This window comes from Larimichthys crocea, chromosome VIII (assembly GCF_000972845.2).
Source record: "Larimichthys crocea isolate SSNF chromosome VIII, L_crocea_2.0, whole genome shotgun sequence".
Taxonomy (NCBI): Eukaryota; Metazoa; Chordata; class Actinopteri; family Sciaenidae; genus Larimichthys; species Larimichthys crocea.
In genome coordinates, this window is record NC_040018.1 from 13,187,386 (window position 1) to 13,206,076 (window position 18,691).

An 18,691-nucleotide genomic window follows, 5' to 3' on the forward strand; every position below is an offset into this window, starting at 1 on the left:
GCAGAATTCGTTGCATGTCCAGTAACATAAAACACCGGACTATCCCACACATTATAGGGAATGACTATTACGCACTACGACTTCATGAATGTACAGATGTGACTCATCATGGCATTTTACTGGGCAGCAGAAAGCATGTGCGCTGTAAAATGAGATTCAGCAGTGTTGCGGTCAGTGTACACTGTGTGGCCTTCATGAATGGAAAGCATTCTGCACATAGTGGCAGTAGCAGCCACAGAGTTCGACCAAGGATTTCAAGACACTCTGAAAGAGTTTATTATGTTGTTTAAATTACATAAGAAATAATTAATCTATTTTGAGATGTTCAGTGAAAACCTTCATTATGTTTAGTTTATACTATGATTTGAATAGCAGAGTGGTGGATAAGGCCCAAAAACAGACGCGGCAGTTATGTGCACACGGTTCTGTTTATTGTTTATTTGGTAAGTCCGCAAGTGTGTGTTCATGTGCTCACTTTTGTCTGTAAGTATGATCCACACATACAGTCTACACTAGCTCATGCATTAGAATATTAGAATGAATGTAAAAGCTTTCCCTAAACTTGCCAGATCCTCATCTGATTGGCACCTTTAATTTGTTCACACAAGGAAAAAAGGACACAGTTCACTCAAAGCATGTAAGACAAAACTGTCCCAATTATGGGGTAAATAAATAATTTATGCATGCAGTTAAAAAAGGCACAACAACTGAACACAGAAGCACGGAAAGATACAATGAAGGCACGTGATCTGTAAAGGCAGGTTCTCCGACCATACTCAGAGAGAACAGGATGAGCAACAAGTGCATAAGGCATCAATGAGTTGATATACTATAGCTATCATTTGACTACTATACTCATTTCACCACTACGTAGACGACACCCAATTTTATGTAAGTAAAAAGCTTGGTACCACAGATACATCATGTGCTGCCTCGCTGAAATAAAAGATACATGTTCAAATATTTCCTGCAGTTGAATGACTCCCCATAACTACCCCGTATGGCCTGAGCACTAGCAGCATTAATCATTTCTCCTCTTGTCAAGGTACCCAATCTAATATAGTTCTAGTAAAGAGGTCTGCAACCTTGGGCTCATTTTTGATTAGGGTTGTCCTTCGATGTCCAGATGACTAAAGTGGTGCAGATCTGCTTTGCTCAACTTAGACAGCTAACCAAGATTAGGTCATTCCTTTCATCTGCAGACTCCTAAGGTGTACTAAGAGAAGAGACCACATTACACAATTTTTTGCGGCTCTTACCTGTGAATTTTTAAAATTGATTTTAAGATGTTACTACTTATTTTTAAAGGCCTAAATTGTCTGACTCCTGTGTACATCTTTTTTAAATTATTATCCTTGTGATTATTATTAATATTTCAGCTGCATTTCTCAGCAGTCTATAGTGTATCAGCTTCACTCACTGTAGCATTATTGGTGTCAAGTGTTATTTGTTTTAACCAAAACACAGTAAGTACATGATGAGGCTGTAAGCCCTGTCAAACATTTCTGGGTGCACAATAGTTATGTGGCTGAATTAATCTGTACACACTGCCGGAGGACAATGTGTCAGGTGAGTCTGCCACACTAGGCCACACTGACCTCCGGTATTGTTAACATGCAATCAAACACGCACCAACGTGTCTACTGTATGTTATAGCAACTTTATCTCCAGTCTAGTTCAAGAATGAAACAGATTGGACCTTTAATTTAGAGAAAGAGTTTGTCAACTATCAAACTGTCTTTACCCTTAATTCGTGATGAGAAATACTTTTCATACGTTTTCATTTTTATAGTTTACTAACAATTCACAGAGGATTCTGTCTTTTTTAATCTCTTCCCTCTTTCCAGACAACTACTTCCTCCCTGAGCAAGATCCTATTCAAGCAGCACAAGCTGTCAGGAAGTGGGAATAGTAGCATATGTTTCTTCCAGCATGTCAGTTCATGAGGGGGAAAGGGGGGGATGGGAGCAAGCTGTTGGGGGAAAAAAAAACTCCCAGAGAGCAGAGAGCTTTTACTGAATTCCGTTTTTGTGTGCGGACTGCTGACACTGCAGAACGAACTCACAAACTGATGAGGGAGGGGAAAAAAATTCCCATTTCAACCACTAAAAGGCTGGGACTCTTTCTAGATGTGCTCCTCTCATCCCAACCAAATGATGAACTGTGCTCATAATCACTTCCAGCTTATATTTCCACAGCGAGATGGGGCTCTGAAGAAAATATTTGTTTCTTTCCTCATCAAGTCCAAAGACTGTATCATATTGTTATTTGCAAAAGATGAAATAATGTTAAGCATACTGTGACTTTGGAGAGTTTTTTCTCTAGTTGCTGCTAGATTTTTTTACATTTCAATAAAACCTGATTGAACAAAGATGTCTAGGCTAGAAGTACATTCTTTAACACATTTTAAAAACACCAAGCCAAGGCAAAACAAATATTACAGTTAAATTAAATCTGGTCTTTTATCCATAAGCTAGCGAACATTTCTACGTGTCCTTCTTAACCTCTTATTAATAATATGGATTTTTTCTATAAACACTGTTCTCCGTTTTGTTACAATATGTTAAAAGTGTTCGAGTGAGATGGTGAGCAGTCTCAGTGACTTTGTGGCTCTGTCCATCACTTGAGATTGATTTTCACACACTGATGTTTCCCTCCCTCTGCAGGTGCCTTCCTCCAACGCCACACGAGGACATGAATACTGTTACAGTAAAATGCAATGAATTATTAAACCTTAACTCCACCTACTACCAACCTATAAGTCCCTGATGTAAGAACCAATATCAAATAACTATTGTTGACTAATGCGCTCCCCTAAATTATGATGGAAACACTGTGTATTGACTTATTGATTGTTTGTCCCACCCCTACATGAAGATGTGTTGTGGAGCGTCTAGAGATGGAAGAACAAATGTCAAGAATCTTGAAGTAGCTAGATCGCTCAGCATGTCTCAAATCACTCAGCTCAGATAAACATTAATGCGTCTCATCTACAAATATGACCCCATAAACAATGTTTCTCCAGAGGACTTTTCGCTAATATGAGATCAAATGTGTCTTCGGGATGCTGATTATTATCTGAGGGAAAATGAAATCCAGTCAACCAAAACAAATAGCACAACAAACCTGGCAACACTGGAGAAACTGGAGACTTTCAACTTCCACCCTTCTCTCTTTAAAGCAACAATTGTTAGATTTGTGTATGATATATCATGTCATCTGAGTAATACTTCTTATCTTAAATTCAAATATGGTCAACTGTCCTTCTCCCTGATGCTTTTTTACACATACTTTGAACAACAAATTCATAAAGTGCTATCAATGCTAACACTGTTTGAACTGAAACATAATTCAGCTTTAGGTCAGTGGCAAATAACAGATGGTAAATGTGCAAACAATCATTTACAACATGAATGAATTTATGACATACGTAAAACGTGTGCAGACTAATGCAACAATTTACCATCCATAAATAATTTAGTGAAGGATTTATGCATTACTTGCCCTCATTTACATTTTCAAATTCTTCTTTGAAAAGATAAGCTACATGGTGTGTGCGATATAATCAGCAACCTTTTTGGGATTGTACCACAAGTAGGCCATATGGTCAGTGACGTGTGTCTTACAACTGGGAACAAAAAAACAAAAGACGAGTAACTGGATGGTAGAAGGATACAGCTCACCTGCAAAAAGTGGGGTACTGGGAGAATTGTAAATCCTGCTTTTGATTACAATACTCAAACTTAAGCTGATCAATTTTTGATAGAAAATTAACACTGTGACACCCCTAAAAAACAAGATATAAGGGATTTATGGGTTCCTACAAAAGGCTATGTAAAGCAACATGTGATAACTAGTTCTTATTTGTAGGTCCAAGATATGTCATTGTTTGGATGATGTATGGAATAACTATCATCCCATCATTTTTTCCATTAATTCAACTTCAACCTCAAAGCTGCACTGTCAAAACTACGCTGATGTTTAAGTGTCAAATTATTACCAAGATAATGTGGGATGTGGTTGAATAATGAAGGAGGAAATGAGTGTTTGCTTTGAAAGAGGAAAAGGATGTGGGGTAGGGTTATTCATGTGTGTACAGTAAATAGTGTGTACATACTTTTTCTTTTGCATACCAGAATCAGTAAACAGAAAATCAACCTATATATTGATCTATTAAATCTTTAACTACAGTATATCCTCTTGGGTCAAATGAAGCTGGGGGGGGTTGCTGACCTTTCTTGACTCCTTAAACAACACTGAAATAAAAAAATAAAAGTCATCCTTATACTCAATAGATATGTTTCTTTGCATCCAGTGACATCAACTGAATGCTTTTGGTGTGTGCAACATGTGAATAACCAAGCAGAGGTGTCTCTTAGTGCCGCAGAATCTGTGGACTAATTATGTCCATCAAAAGAAGGTGAATGAATGAATGAATGAATGTCACCCATAGAAACACTTGTGGCTTACAGATAATTGCATAGTTCTGTCTTTGCAAGGTGTACACCATAGAAATGGTCTTATTTGTAAGATGCGGGGTGGAGATGGCCTGCGACGCAGTAAGTGAATGTGGTAGCTAAGCAGAGTAGTAGCTGTGACATGGCATTATGGGAAATTACACTTACCGTGAGATTACATAAACCACTCACCAAGCTGGAATCCAGCTCCTTAAATTAAGAGAACCCATTTCACCCATCAGACAGAGCAAGGTAATGAAACAGCAGATGAGAGGTCTCAAATGTAATTTTCCATGTGGAGTTCTTTTGTGCCGTTATCTCAGAGGGTGCAATAATGATTCTGTGAATGACTTTTGTGCACCCCATAATGGCCCACAGTAGTTAAGGCCACAGTGTGTAAAACTATAATTACCATGTGATTTCAAAACTCAACATTTTCAGCATGTTGTAAAGACATATCCTGGCCTTTGCATAATTATAACAGCGATGTCAAAAGTATTCCAATTTGAGCCACACGTAACCTACTATGAATATTTACAATGACAGGCATTACTAGAATTCCATTTAGTTTTTGTCATTAAAACAAATTAATTACCTTATGAAAAGCATGTTTACGGAATGAAGCCTTTGACAGCACATCTTTGAGAACATGCAAAATACAATGAAGACGAAAATCTATGGAAGTGCTCTTTGAATGTACTTTATGTAGAGAGCCTAACCACTCAGAATAAAGTGCAGGCATGTGGCCTCCGTTTAAAATAAATCAAAATCAACATCAACAGGTGCGGCAATGAGTCCTAGCCTTTAATTAAAAAAGACACATTTTTGAAGCACATACTGCAATTTCATTTAAGAAAAGAAAATGGGGTGAGTAGTAGAGGGAATTTTAATTACCACAAAAATTAATGTTAAAAACATTTCCAAACAGATTACAGTATGTCACTAAACTACGAAAGAATGTCAGAACAAAACTATTGATTCTGTATTGGATTTTTCTTTAGGTTTCATGAATAAATCTACAGATCTGGAGTACAGATGAATGAATAAACAAGGTTTTCAATACCAATTTCCGAAGGTCCACTGGAGAGCCCAGAAAGCTTACTCGCGCTGCCTCTGTTATTGGCAATGGCCTTGTGTTTATTTCATGCCTCTTTGAACCGGCAGGCTTAGGTGCCGTGAATCTGTCTGATATCATCCCACTCAAATCTGAAGCCTGGATCCCACCGCCCAGCAACCATCAGGCCACTGTGGGATCAATCTTTGTTTGCCAGAGAATAGGATTGATTTACAGGTTCTGTCAAAGCAGCCCTCTCTACCTGCCTCAGACTGAGAAACAGGTAGCAACAACATGACCTGAACAACATCAGATACGTCTGCAGCCCAGAAGAGAGGCATAGCTAAAGGTCTGCCACTCTGAATAACAGAGGGAAAATTGACTGTGAATGTGAAGAGACACAAAAATAATCTTCTTCTGGGGGTGCATCCCTGTCATGCCAGTAATACCAAAATATATACATATAAAAAATACAATTTCCAATTCAAACATGAAATGTAATGAAAGAATAGAAGATATTTGCCTATCAAAAAATTTGCAGTGCATTCCAGACAGCGTACACCCATGTCACAGTGGTGTGGAGTGTGAGCGGAACACATAAAGCTCAGGAAATTAAAGCTGTAAATAAAGGTCCGTCAGATAAAGGATCTCCTGACAGTTATGAGAGCAGAGCAGGCCGAGGGCTGGTCGCTGGCTCATTCAGGACGCGTGCGGATGGGCATGAAAAAACAAATCACAGTGATGAGCATGAAGGCCACCATTTGCATTTGGCTCTGCCAATTCACACTGACTTTCATCTCTTTTCTTCTTCTTCTCTATCTATCATATATATTTATATATATTTATTTATATATACACACTTCTTTCTCTCTTGTTTTTTCACATCCATCTAGCCTTCTCTTTTTTTTTTCCTCTTGGCAACTTTCGCATATAACACTGGATTCATCTGTAATAAATAAAACAGCCTTTTAAAAGAGCTGCTGTGCAGCCAGGTGAAATTGACTAAATCAAATATCTTCTTTAGCAAATGTGTACAGTGTAATGTGACTTTACTTTGAGGAGGATAGTGGGTGTTTTAGGAATATATTTATATATTTATAAGGCATTATTATTCATTTGATGCTATACCAACATATTGTCTAGTTAAAGCTCTTGAATTGTCAAAAATCATAAATCTTGACCATTTAAACTTTTTAACAATGTAAGTATTTTAAATAATGGGAAATGTACTAAGAATGTTAACACTAAATTCTCAGGAAATTAATAAATGTCTGAAAACAGCGTGATAATTCATAAGTCATAAAAGAATTTCATGGGGCGTTGTTTGTCTTTTCACCTTTTTCACCATGTAGGGTTTCAAAATACTTCATACTAAATGCTAGTTTGGCATTGAAAGACGTTCAGACAGCTTTTAAAAAACTTTGACTTACTCATATTCTAGATCAAAAATCTTTCATTTAACAGAGCAAAAAGAAATGAATTTGGCAAAATGTCTTATTTTTCCTTTTTCCAGCAGACAAAGGTTCTCCTTGTGGGAGCCCACTTTTGTGGGAATGATCCCACAAAAGTACCAAAAATGTAACAATGACTTTTCCTGGTTTATCCAAAAGAAAAATCTATTTTGAGATCAGTGCACTTAGAAGAAAACCATCTCTAATTGGAATTTTTGGTACATTCGGTGGGTAATGAGAAATAAAGATCCGAGGCTGATATTTTTAGTTAGACACTATACTTGCTTACTACACTATACTTACTATACTAGATGCTATGTGCAGTCTTCATTGTAGCCAACACTGAAGACTGAACCCATAACCCTAACCCTAACTCATGTTAAATATTTGATCCAAATAGTCGAAAAGCCAGTCACCTTGATTTGTAACGCATCTAAACATTTGGTAGTTTCAAACTGCAAACATGAAAATACCATTAACTGTTTTTAAAGAATACATTTGGCGATATTCTTTTCATTATTGTCAACTAAAAGTATTTAAAGACTAAAACCAATAATGAACTGATCGTACTAACAAGTGTTACCTGTGTAGCCAAAGCCGGATGTAGCTGTGCCATAGAGCTCCATTGCTGTTAGTAAACTATTTAAAACATTTGAGCCTATCTTGCAAACACCATCTTCCTGCCTTAGATACTCACAAGAGCACTAAAGGTGCATTAAAGGTGTGGTAGTCATAAAAGGAAGTTGATTGTTGAGTCTCATACCAAGGTCATCAAATACCGATGTAAATGGGAAACACGGTGGCTCAAAGCAAGCTACATAATACGACAGGTGGCCTTTGTGCTACGAATGAGACTCAATTATCAACTGTCTTGAATCAAAGAACCAATCCAAAGCGTCGATATTTAAAGACAGGAAAGCATGAACATGTTGAACATGAACATGAGCATGCTGAGTTGTGTGGTTTGCTCCGTGACACTTTGTTTCCCATTAACGTTGGTATTTGACGTGATAGTGGGATTCAACGTTCGATTCAACGATCTTTCTCCAGTATGAATGAGCCCACCTTTAATTCAATACTGAAAATGGCACCCAGTGAGTGCCACAGACAGGAAGTCACAAACTACAAATAGAAGGACATATGACAAATTTTTCATGTTTTTATTGACAATAAGAAAAATATCGTATATCGGTAAGTTATCTTTAAACATAATCTCTAAAGAAAAAAATGGTAGAGTCCAAGATGTGTTGTTTGTTGACAGCACAGCTAACCTGTGTTAATGATCTAATTAGAAACCAACAAGACTCCTTGTAGAAAACGTCCACTATCTGGGTCTATTAAACCGACTAAACTTGGACAATACAGCTCTCCGTTGCTGTGTCCCGAAACGGATTCCAAACTAATTAACCGGGCACAGCCTGCATATTAATGTTGGGAGCTTACCCTCCAGTCTATCTGTGCCTCCACTGAATCCAGGGCACCTTCAGGGCAGAGAGAGCCTGCCTGATCTGTGTCAGCCATGATAACAATACAGCGACCATTGATGAAAGGTCTTGTGGGAATTTATTACAAGCAACGACTGGGGAATACGGTGCCAGAGAGACTGAATAACCCACATTTGAATACAAGCCACAAATTACACAGTTTCAGTAAATGAAGTGACTGTGTGCCTTTGTTCCACGGGTTTCCTTTCACTAGTGAGAAGCTGAACACCACTACCGCTACTATGGCCAGCACTGAAAAAGGAAGTTGTTGGAGCTGAGATTTCCTGCTTTCATTGTGGTTAAGAACTCAAAATGTTTATAGTGGTTTCAGAAACTGACTCATCTAATGATTCATGGAGTGCATATTGCTTTTCGTCTGTGTGTGATCATGAGGCAGCTCGTTTATTTGTCTTTTTATTCAAATAAGAATAGGAAGGGAAAAAGTACATGTTCTAAGCGTCTAAATAACTTCTGAGGCACTACACGTCAGTAATGAGCAGTTATGGCATTATGCTGTCTTAAAGCCTTTTTTTCCCCCCAGCACACATGACTGAGATTTCCATATGGTAAAAATTATGAGGTTTTAATATTAAAGTGGTACGACTTCAAAGGGTCAGAGGAAGAGCTAGATCATTTGGTGCTTTATGTTGAAGTGGAAAGCCTCAAACATGACTTCTTTTGAATGAACAGGCAAAGTCTGCAAAATAGCAGTAGACTCAAACACTGCCTTTCTTCGAATAAGTATTCACAAGGAGAAAAAAAAAACTGTAGTTGCACTTACTAAGGTGGTTGACAGGGCCAAAGTGCATTCGGTAGCTGGCAGTCATTTTATGGCTGCAGTACTGAAGCAGATTTACTTAGATGACGTCAGTGGCTTTGAGCCAGCTTTTCCTTTTTGGTGGTACTCTCCACTGGCCTCAGTGGGCCCTGCTCAAACTGCTGAGCAGCAGTGCATACTCTAAAATTCCCTTTCTAGACCAGGGTTTACCTCAGGGCACACACAGTCTGGAAGCCTGCAGGAGTGTCCACTTTTTTTTTTTTCTTTTCTTTTTTTTTTATAGCGTGCTTTGACCGAGGAGAACGCTGATGTTTTGATGTGTTTCTACCCCCTGCCACACATCACATCTAATTACGCAATTAATGACTCTGTGTCCAGATTCAATTACAGATCACAGATCTTTTTCTAGCCCAGGATTTTCATAACAAAATAATAATAATAATAATGTGTATTATCATTTCAATTAACATGTGGGACATGTAATGTGTTCACATTCCCATGAGGAATTTCACCAGCCCTTACTACAAATAGAAAACACGCCTTGTTGCACGTACATTTGTATTTTTAGTTTATTTCTAGCATCCATTTACAGTTCAAACATGCTATGCTGTCCATAAACAATGACAACTACCAACGCTTCTAACTCTTGACAGTAACAAATGTAACAATATAACCTGACACATGAAAACATCTCATCAAAGATCTGATAACTAAGTGTTAACAAAGATGCAACCCAAGACGAGAAATAAACACCAGTAAGCACAACTGACTGCTCACTTATGCAGTTACTGTATTCTGTGCAGAGAAAATACATTATAGTGTGTCAGATTCATTGATAACTTTCATTTACCTGTTAACAAATACATGAAATTCAATTCTTAAAATAAATGTAGCCTTAACCTCACATTCAAATTTATGATTTGATCAGATTACATCAGAGTAATAATCGATCTAATACTAACAGAATTAAAGTGCCATTTTTTAAACAAGACGCAATCCTGAGAAAATAAACACATCACTGCTCGAGGGCACCTGTTGCATGGAGCACGGACCAGGCAGGTGCTTCTCTCCAGCCGTCAGCTCTGAGTCTCACACACACAGACTGCAACACTTGATGTGTTATCAATCAAAAAGGTCATCCTGAAATTTAAGCTAATGATGATAATATGAGTGGTTAAAGGGACAGTATGGAGTCCTTCATTCTGACACTATCACTGTATCCTTATCAGTGCAGGGTTTCAGGCTTCATCCGAACACTAAACTAAATGGTACATCTGGTAAGTGTATCTCCCAATGTCAATAAACATTGTTGTATTCTGTCATTATTGTGTGCAAAAAACTGCATGAAATTCCCGGCTCTCAAGACGTCATAGGGAGGACAAATTAAATCTTTTTGCTTTGTGAAAGCAAAAGCAAGAATTGATGTTTGCAATTTGTTTCCTCGTAGAACAGAAAATCACATTTGACATTTCACAAATGTTTGGCCAAAATGCGGCCTATTGAAAGTCGACAATCCTTGAACAGCATCCAGCATGGACGGCTGAGGAAAAGAAGAGCAAGCCTAAGAAGTAACACAGTCGACTCTGTGCTTCATAAAAGCACATTATTCTGTCCACACTTCACAACAGATAGACTACATTCTCTGTAGTCCTGCCCTCAGACCTCAACAAGGCAGCGTGAAGGAACAAAACCTGAACAAACAATACATCAAAGTTACACATCGTCTGTGTAGCAATATACCATTCTCATTCAGATATTTACTAAAACCTGCTTCGATTTTACATGAGCCGATCATATATATATATATATATATATATATATATATATATATAGTATTATTGTGTCAGTCGCTAATTCCAAATGATCTAAAAGTATAGATCATTATAATATAATATAATCAGAATATATAGAAAGACGCAGGCTCGGTAATGTGCCGCGTTATGCTCTGTCAAAAAAGCAGGGGGTGTTTAGAAAGTCCTAGTTTCAGAGGTAAAGTCTCTTTCACTCAAACAAAGACAACATCCTATTCTTGCACAAATGTTATGCAGGCTTACATCCAACAGGTCCACTGGTTGCATAAGCTGAAAACAAAGCATCTACTTCTACCCCTAATTTTTTTTTTTTTTTTTCTTCCAAGCCAGCACATTTACACTGTGACTTGTCTGGGGTTACGCTTGGCTGCATTCAAACTGTTTCCTGGAACTTATAACAGCCCTTTCATGTAATTAAATGAAAAATGTTGTTGTGTCTATTTCATGTTGCTTTGTCTCTATTTTCTACAGAGTTACATGAAATGTTTAACAGCAGTTGACTGAAGGAAAAAGCATATTTTATGCTAGGAAAGCAGAGAAGGGAAGTTGTGCACTCGCCATAACCAAAAAACAAAAAGAGGAGAGAGGCTGTAGGTGCCGCAGCCAGAAACTTGTAGCAGTTGTAGTTGTAGTAGTGGCAGTAGCGACAGAAAGTGGATTTTGTTCAGCCTCCGTTTAAAGTGTGAGTCTTTCTACCGCATTGCTCATTTGTGCAACTTCTTCTGCTAAGCTCATTACAATACAAAAAAACAGCAGCTTTCATTACATTTAGTGCAACTGATTATTTTCCTGAAAGTCAATCTAAAACACAGTTGAAGCCGAGAGCTGTCAAGATTTAGTGTGACGAGGCAGCTGACTGAGATACTAAAAAGACACAACCGGAGAGAATGAATGAGGTTACATGAAAACTTATATATATATTTTTAAGTATAAAGACTCCTTGATTGAATCACAGCGGCATATCTGAGTTGTGTAAACTGTGGCCTGATGAACTGACTGGGCTGTTTGTTTGAAGCAAATCAAACCTGACAATATTAAAGCAGCAAATATTCAATAAAGTGTGTGTGTGTGTGTGTGTGTGTGTGTGTGTGTGTGTGTGAAGGAGGTGGGGGGAGAGGAGACTAACCAAAGTCTGGCACTAAATAGAAAGAGAAGGAGGGGGGGTATCTTTGAGTGTTTGGTACACCCACTTTTTAAGCCAACTTTACTGTTTCTAATGAAAGCTTTTGGCCTTCTTCTCATCCCTCTCTCTCCCTTTGCATAATAGCCTGTGTGATTTTCCCAGAGTCCTCAAAAAAGTTATGAGGATGAAATCATTGTAAGGAGTAAAACTTTGTCACACACACACACACACAGAGCTACACACACACACACAGCTGCTTACAGTTGAGGGGAGCTGAGTTTTAGCTGAGCAGGCATTTCCCAAAGTAGAGGAAGGAAAGGGAAGACAATGAAGGAAACCCCAAATAAAAGCCTCATAAACATCATATTTCAAACTCCTCAACGACAACCGAGACATTTAGCTTAAAGACACTGTCACGTTAGGCCATTTTAATACCATAAACAGCGTCCAAATGAACACTAAAAATGCATTATTTTTGTCAAACGGGTTGTTTTGGGACACAAGAGTAGTTTTAATCCACCTCGCAACACGAAACAATAAAGGAGTTTTGGCTAACCTTTCCCTCCGGTTCAGTTTCGTTAGAGTTACAGTAACAACATGGAGAGCAGCACACACACACACACACACACATACAGAGAGAGAGGCTGTTGGGAGAAGTAACAAACATAATAATAATAATAAAAAACATTTTACTCACACAAACTTCGATGGGCGTTTTTTTTTTTTTTTTAAAGCACCGTCAAACGTGTTGAAGCAACAAGTCTTCCCCCACTCTGTGTGTGTTTTCTTCCGAGGTGGTCCGAAAATGCTCCGGTGAAATCTCCCAACAACTCCCGGCTGAGCCGACAACTACGGAGGAGAGGAAAACAGCAACGTTTTCAACCGTCATCTTGTCCAAAAAAAAAAAATGTTATTCGTGTTGTTGTTTTTTTTTAGTTCATCCTGAATCCCGCTGGGAGTTTCTGATCTAACACAGGAAAAAAACAAGCATCTGAGGCTCTTATAGGGGCGTATGGTCGGGCTTCTTTTCAAAAAAATGTGAAAAATGTCAAAGATTTTCGCTGCTATGTCAAAGCCACAGTGCCTCAAAGTGAGCACCCTGTTGCAACAGCGACCAGAATCGGCCATCTATCTCAGCGATGGACACAGACGACCTAACGCTACTTCACGCCATGGGATAAATAAATAGTAAACACCCACATAAGCCAACATTTTTAATATTTTTTTTTTCCCAAAAGACGTCAACTAAACCCCCACGAACAGAAGTCTACAACCAGTTTGGATACCTGCAACTACCATTGAAACTTACCTCGTTATTGATATCTCATATAAAAATGTCCCTTTCTTTTGGTAATGGGATGTTACGGGGTATTTTTAATACTATGTCAAGTTATTCTGGTGTTTCTGGGCCAGCCAGGAAAGGTGTAGGTGAATCGCTTCGCGCACTGACAGAGATGCGAAGAATGCTCGGAATGAGAAGAGGAATGAAATGAACGCAAAGAGCGAGTTTGCGCCGGGGCGGAGCGAGAGGTGGCGTCATCCCGAGCCCCGACAGCCAGCCTGGGCAGCAGGCAGCAGCAGCAGGGGCAGGGAGGGTACGAAACATCCCGAGAACCGGCGCCTTCAGGGGCGCTCGGATTTTACAGCTTCACACGAGTCCACACATGTAATAGTATCGATCCAGGTGCAGTTTAAAAGTTGGTTTGCTTAGTGTATAATAGGAAAAGTCACAGCTGGATCCACACTGCTTTAATCACATCTGTGAGTATGAGATTCAATTTCTCACCTTTGATTTTTTTTAAATATTATTATTATTAGATTCAGCTTTATTGTCAATACATGTACTGAGAGAAGAAGAGGGCAGTATAACATCTAAACAGATGTGTAGTGCATGTACGGGCGCTGCCAGGAATATTGGGCCCCATGACAAAAAAATCAAATCGGGCACCCTCTGCGCAGCTGTTGTCACCACATCTCAAGGACCCAACTATCCCATCAAAAGCTTTACATAACTCTAATTAAAGGCTTGCAACTGTTTTGCGTCTTGTAGTTCAATACTAGTACTAGCAACTAGAAATATATATACTCAATGATGATAGTTTAATCATTTTATATTGGTGTTTACCTATTTTTTTGGGACCCCTGTCAGTCGTGAGCCCTTGGAATTGTCCTAACTTTTCCCCCCTATACAGCGCCACTGTGCATTCAATGTTGTGTAGTGACAATATTAGTAGATATATGCTAAAATATGTCCAAAATATATGAAGTAAGAATCAGCAATAGGAAAAGTGTAGAAGCAATACACAAAAAAATAAGCTATATGACATGTGAAATGTGATGAATACTCATGCTGTAAGGGCATATGTGTTTTTTTTAAATGCGATTTTTTTTTCTCACCGCTTCCTCTGATGGATTTAGTGACAAGACAACAGAGACATAGGTTTCACGTTTCACACGTCTATGTCTAAAATTACTTTGGAAAAAAATTGAATCATTTGCATCACATGAGATGGAAGTTGGAAAAGATTTCCACCTTACAAACAATAACACGGCATCTCAAGACACCATCACTGCCCGGTTACAAATAAATGAGCTACAGTTGTATTTAACGTTAATTATCTTGAGTAATGGGTTGACAAGAGGCATTCAGAAAATAAAAGGTCAGAGAGCTCAGAAGTTTAAAACAGTGTAATAAGGGTGCTCTTTACTGGGGAATATTAAAATTCAAAAAAGAAGAAAGGTCCAAGGCACTCTTTTGTCAAAAAGCCTTTAAAGCCTTTAAAGGCCTTAAAAGGCTATTTCATGCTTTCATTAATTATAAGTACATGGGCAGTGTTTATACATGTTAAAAATAGAGATGGGTACACACATGTAGCAGAGCAAACAGTCTTCTTTTGGGTAGAGAGGCATTACCTGATCTCCAGCTGCAATTATCATCTGAACTGAAACAGTATTAGAGTAAAAAACTAGTCATGAATGCAGCATAGCTAGATAGCATAGCAGTGGGAGTGTGGTTGATGTAAAAGATTCAATCAATTCAAAGAATATACCAAACAATGTGATTTGCTGTTGTGGTTTCTACATTGTCTGTCAATTTCCACTCTTCTTAACCACACCATGACTTCATTCCTCATCACTCAGTTCAGGGCTGCAACGTTTCCTAGGGGACGTAAAGGCAACAGCTGACTTCACAAGACTGCCCGAATTCAAACAGGAGAGAGGAGGGGAATGTGGAAAGCAGGCCTTCATGCAGGCTGGGCGTGGAGAAACTTTGTGAAGCTGTAATCACCAGTCTAAACAAACTATGGCCTCCGACTGGGTATCACTGTGAGAATACAGATATAAACAGATTCTTTGAAATAACTCACTTTATGTATTTTTCAACTGTACTATATTACATGTCATGCTGTTGATTAATGGCAAACTATAGCTTATATGTCTTCCTTAAAGTCTATTACAGTAAGTTTACTTTTAACAAAACGTTGTTATGTAACTAAGCCCACCTTAAAGAAATGACTCAGATTCTCATATTTTCAGAAAACAGCACATCATAATATAATTGCAACACATTTTCCACCAGTCCAAATAAAAAACACACACATTTATACATTAGATTTTTATAAAGGTTGAGTTTGCCAGCTATACAAGTATGAGTTCAAACACTTAGAGACAGAAAACCCAGTCAAAGACACAACCGCGGTCCTGTCTGAACAAGTCATCCATTAGAAGCCAGTGTTTTGACACCAAACTATCAAAAGAAAAGGATCTATAAAGATGAACGACTGCCCCTCTGAGGCCATCCATCAACACCATTTAACACCTGTCTGTGCACGTTGAGGTGAGAGAAACACAGCAAGGAGTGTGATTTAAATGTTCTTTATGCAAGACTGTAGTTCACTGCGTTCTTTACATTCTTTATGTTTTTTGAAAATCCACTTCCAAAGATGAATGCAGCAGTATGTACCTCCAGGTTGCTCAGATGTAACAGTGGTAATTCGTCAGCTGACACGTTAAAAATAATCTTTGTGTATCCTGAGAGCCCCACGTCACATGTTAGAAAAACACTGCAAGTCTTCAGTGTCAGTGCACCCAGTGGAGTACTGCATTTTGTAGGTTACTGAGTCAAATGATTACACTTAAATTATGGATATATGATTTGCTGATGTTGTTATCTCTGTGTTCACCATGCAGATATTGGTGAAGGAGGAAAGCCACCGAACTGTTTACACTGAAACAAATAGCTCACCCACCGAGCCCACCCTACAACAACACTGCTTATGCTCTCAGATGTTGTCTAACAGGGTGTGGCCACATGAGCGGTGCAGTGGTATAAGCTGTACAGGTGGCAAATGAGACAGCACGGATAAATGTGTCAGCGGGGAATGAGCGGATTAATGTGAGACAGAGAGTCCCATGTTAAATGCATGTTCACAGAAACAGGTGGTAAGGGTCCACACCTCTGTCATACACACACCACTGTCAGCTTTTTACCACAACGCTTTAACAGCAGCACAGATACTGTGTCACTTGAGTTCACTGAAAGCAGTATCTCATGGGAAGCATACATTTAATAGACTTATAAACTAGCTGTTCTTTTAAAAATGCAAGCCCATTTGTATGGAAATTTCAGTACTGTACGATTGACCGCATCCTTTCCTCTTTATTGAGCATGTCATACAACCAGGCAGATTACTTCACTGTATCCTGCTCTCAGAGTTTCTATGCAAGAATACTAGCTGGTCATTGATTTACTGTGCAGTAATTTGATTAAACAAATTCAATGTGGAATATTAAAATATAAACCTAGGTTTTAACACAGGGTAAATAGAGCCCACTTTAAGGCCTTCATCACATACCATGCTGTGCTTTAGTGGTGCATATCTTCAAACAAATTATTTAAAAAATAAAATAAAAATAAAACATTAACACACAGTAACCTTGGGAAATCACCTATTTTATCCTGTTAATCCAGACATGGAAGAACTCTCTCTTTGTTCATTATTAGAAAAAGAAGAAAACAAGAAAAAGAAACCAACAAACCCCACAAAATTACACTAAATTAACCAGTGTAACCAATGTGTATCTTAAAAAAGGACAAATATGATGTGGTTGCTGACATCATATTGGTGTCACGGCCCCTGAGCCGATGCAAAGGTGAAACCTAGGCCCCGATCGCTCGGATTACTGCATTACTCAGACCTGCACTCTCCTGTACTGCACTTACATTGCACTGTTTGTTCACTTTGCTCACAAATCTTTTTTTCACTAAACAGAACAAAAACAGGCTAATGTGTGCCATGAAATAGCCTTACAGTCGTTCAGGAATAACACTGTAATAACAAACATTTCCTATCTTCATGGCAGACTGCTGTTTACAGGTGCCTCTGATTTCATTGCTTAATAGTATCTCTTACTTTCATTAACTAATGAGTATGATGTCAACAGCAGGTCGTGACTTAGGATGGTGCTTTCTGGTGACAGCCTACAGCGTCTCCTTATGTTTTCCAGTCTCTCACCTTGAACCTGGAAAGTTTTGTCCTTTTCTCGTAGTCAGACTGGTCAATTAGATCCATTCCCAACAAATATATATTTCTGTTGTCTTCGGCTGCTGCTTCCAAGCATGCATCACCATCCTAATAAATCAGCTTTCTAAAGACTACTCCATACGTCTCACCAACCAAGCTTCTATTTTATGCTTTTATACATTTCTGTCTGTCATGAAAGTGTATTGTTTAGCTAATCTGCAGTATGCTATATATATCTTCTGTATATAGGTGTGTGTGTGTGTGTGTGTGCATGTGCAAAATTCTCTCACTAATGCCTTCACTCTGCTGTGTCACTCATGTTATTTTCAGCTGAGATAAAATATTTCAGAGGGCTCTTTTTTTGGGAGCCAATTTAGGACCTCTGGGACACCGTAGATAACAACAGCTTAATCATTAAATGCATGCTTCAGAGAAGACCAATCAGCTGCTCTAAACCCAGTGAAGCTATAGTTTCCCCACTGCAGTTCTCATTCCTGACTCCTGTGTTGATAAGGTTGCTTTGTGCTAAAGCATTGCTTTGATTTGAACCTGCTGCTCTAAGCCTCTGAAGGAGGCCATGGTGCAATAGAATTAACCTGCTTTAGTTCATTTTACTCCAGATCTGTCCTGCCACTGCCACTGCCTGGCCTGGTCTGGTTCAGCCTGGCCAGCAACCTCCTCTAATCAGATAGCAGTAAGGCCAGGTGCTTCCCTGGCTCTCTGCACTGACTGCTCAGCCAGCCACACTGATTCGCTTTATTCAGAGATAAGAGAGGGACTAGTGAGGGCCACTTACTGGTTAAATGAAAAGGAGTGGGGGAGCCCACATCAGCAGAGCTCAGAGCTTCTGATTATTTCATATGTTGTATTTGTGGCATGATGCCATATATGTTTGTTTAAACATATATTTAGTATGTAAAAATGTATCTGAATAAAACCCAAACTAAAGCTTGTATTCACATGATTCATAACTGCTATGTGTTGAATAGCTAAATGTCATTTCAGTAT

At 38.7% G+C, this 18,691-nt stretch overlaps 1 protein-coding gene across 9 annotated transcripts in view; it reads right to left on the reverse strand.

Annotated features, from left to right (window-relative positions):
• Positions 1-13,859, reverse strand: part of tead1b (TEA domain family member 1b) — a 46,221-nt gene extending 32,362 nt beyond the window's left edge. For 4 of the 9 annotated variants that reach the window (XM_019277528.2, XM_010744798.3, XM_027281396.1 and 1 more), the window contains exons 1-2: positions 13,468-13,857; positions 12,856-13,007 (exon numbers count right to left, since the gene is read on the reverse strand). The gene's annotated coding sequence lies outside the window, so the exon portion shown is untranslated. Of the gene's footprint in view, positions 1-12,855; positions 13,008-13,467 lie in introns of all 9 variants that reach the window. The other 5 variants (XM_027281395.1, XM_027281394.1, XM_019277526.2 and 2 more) reach the window with 3 other exon arrangements.
• Positions 13,860-18,691: the final 4,832 nt, after the last annotated feature.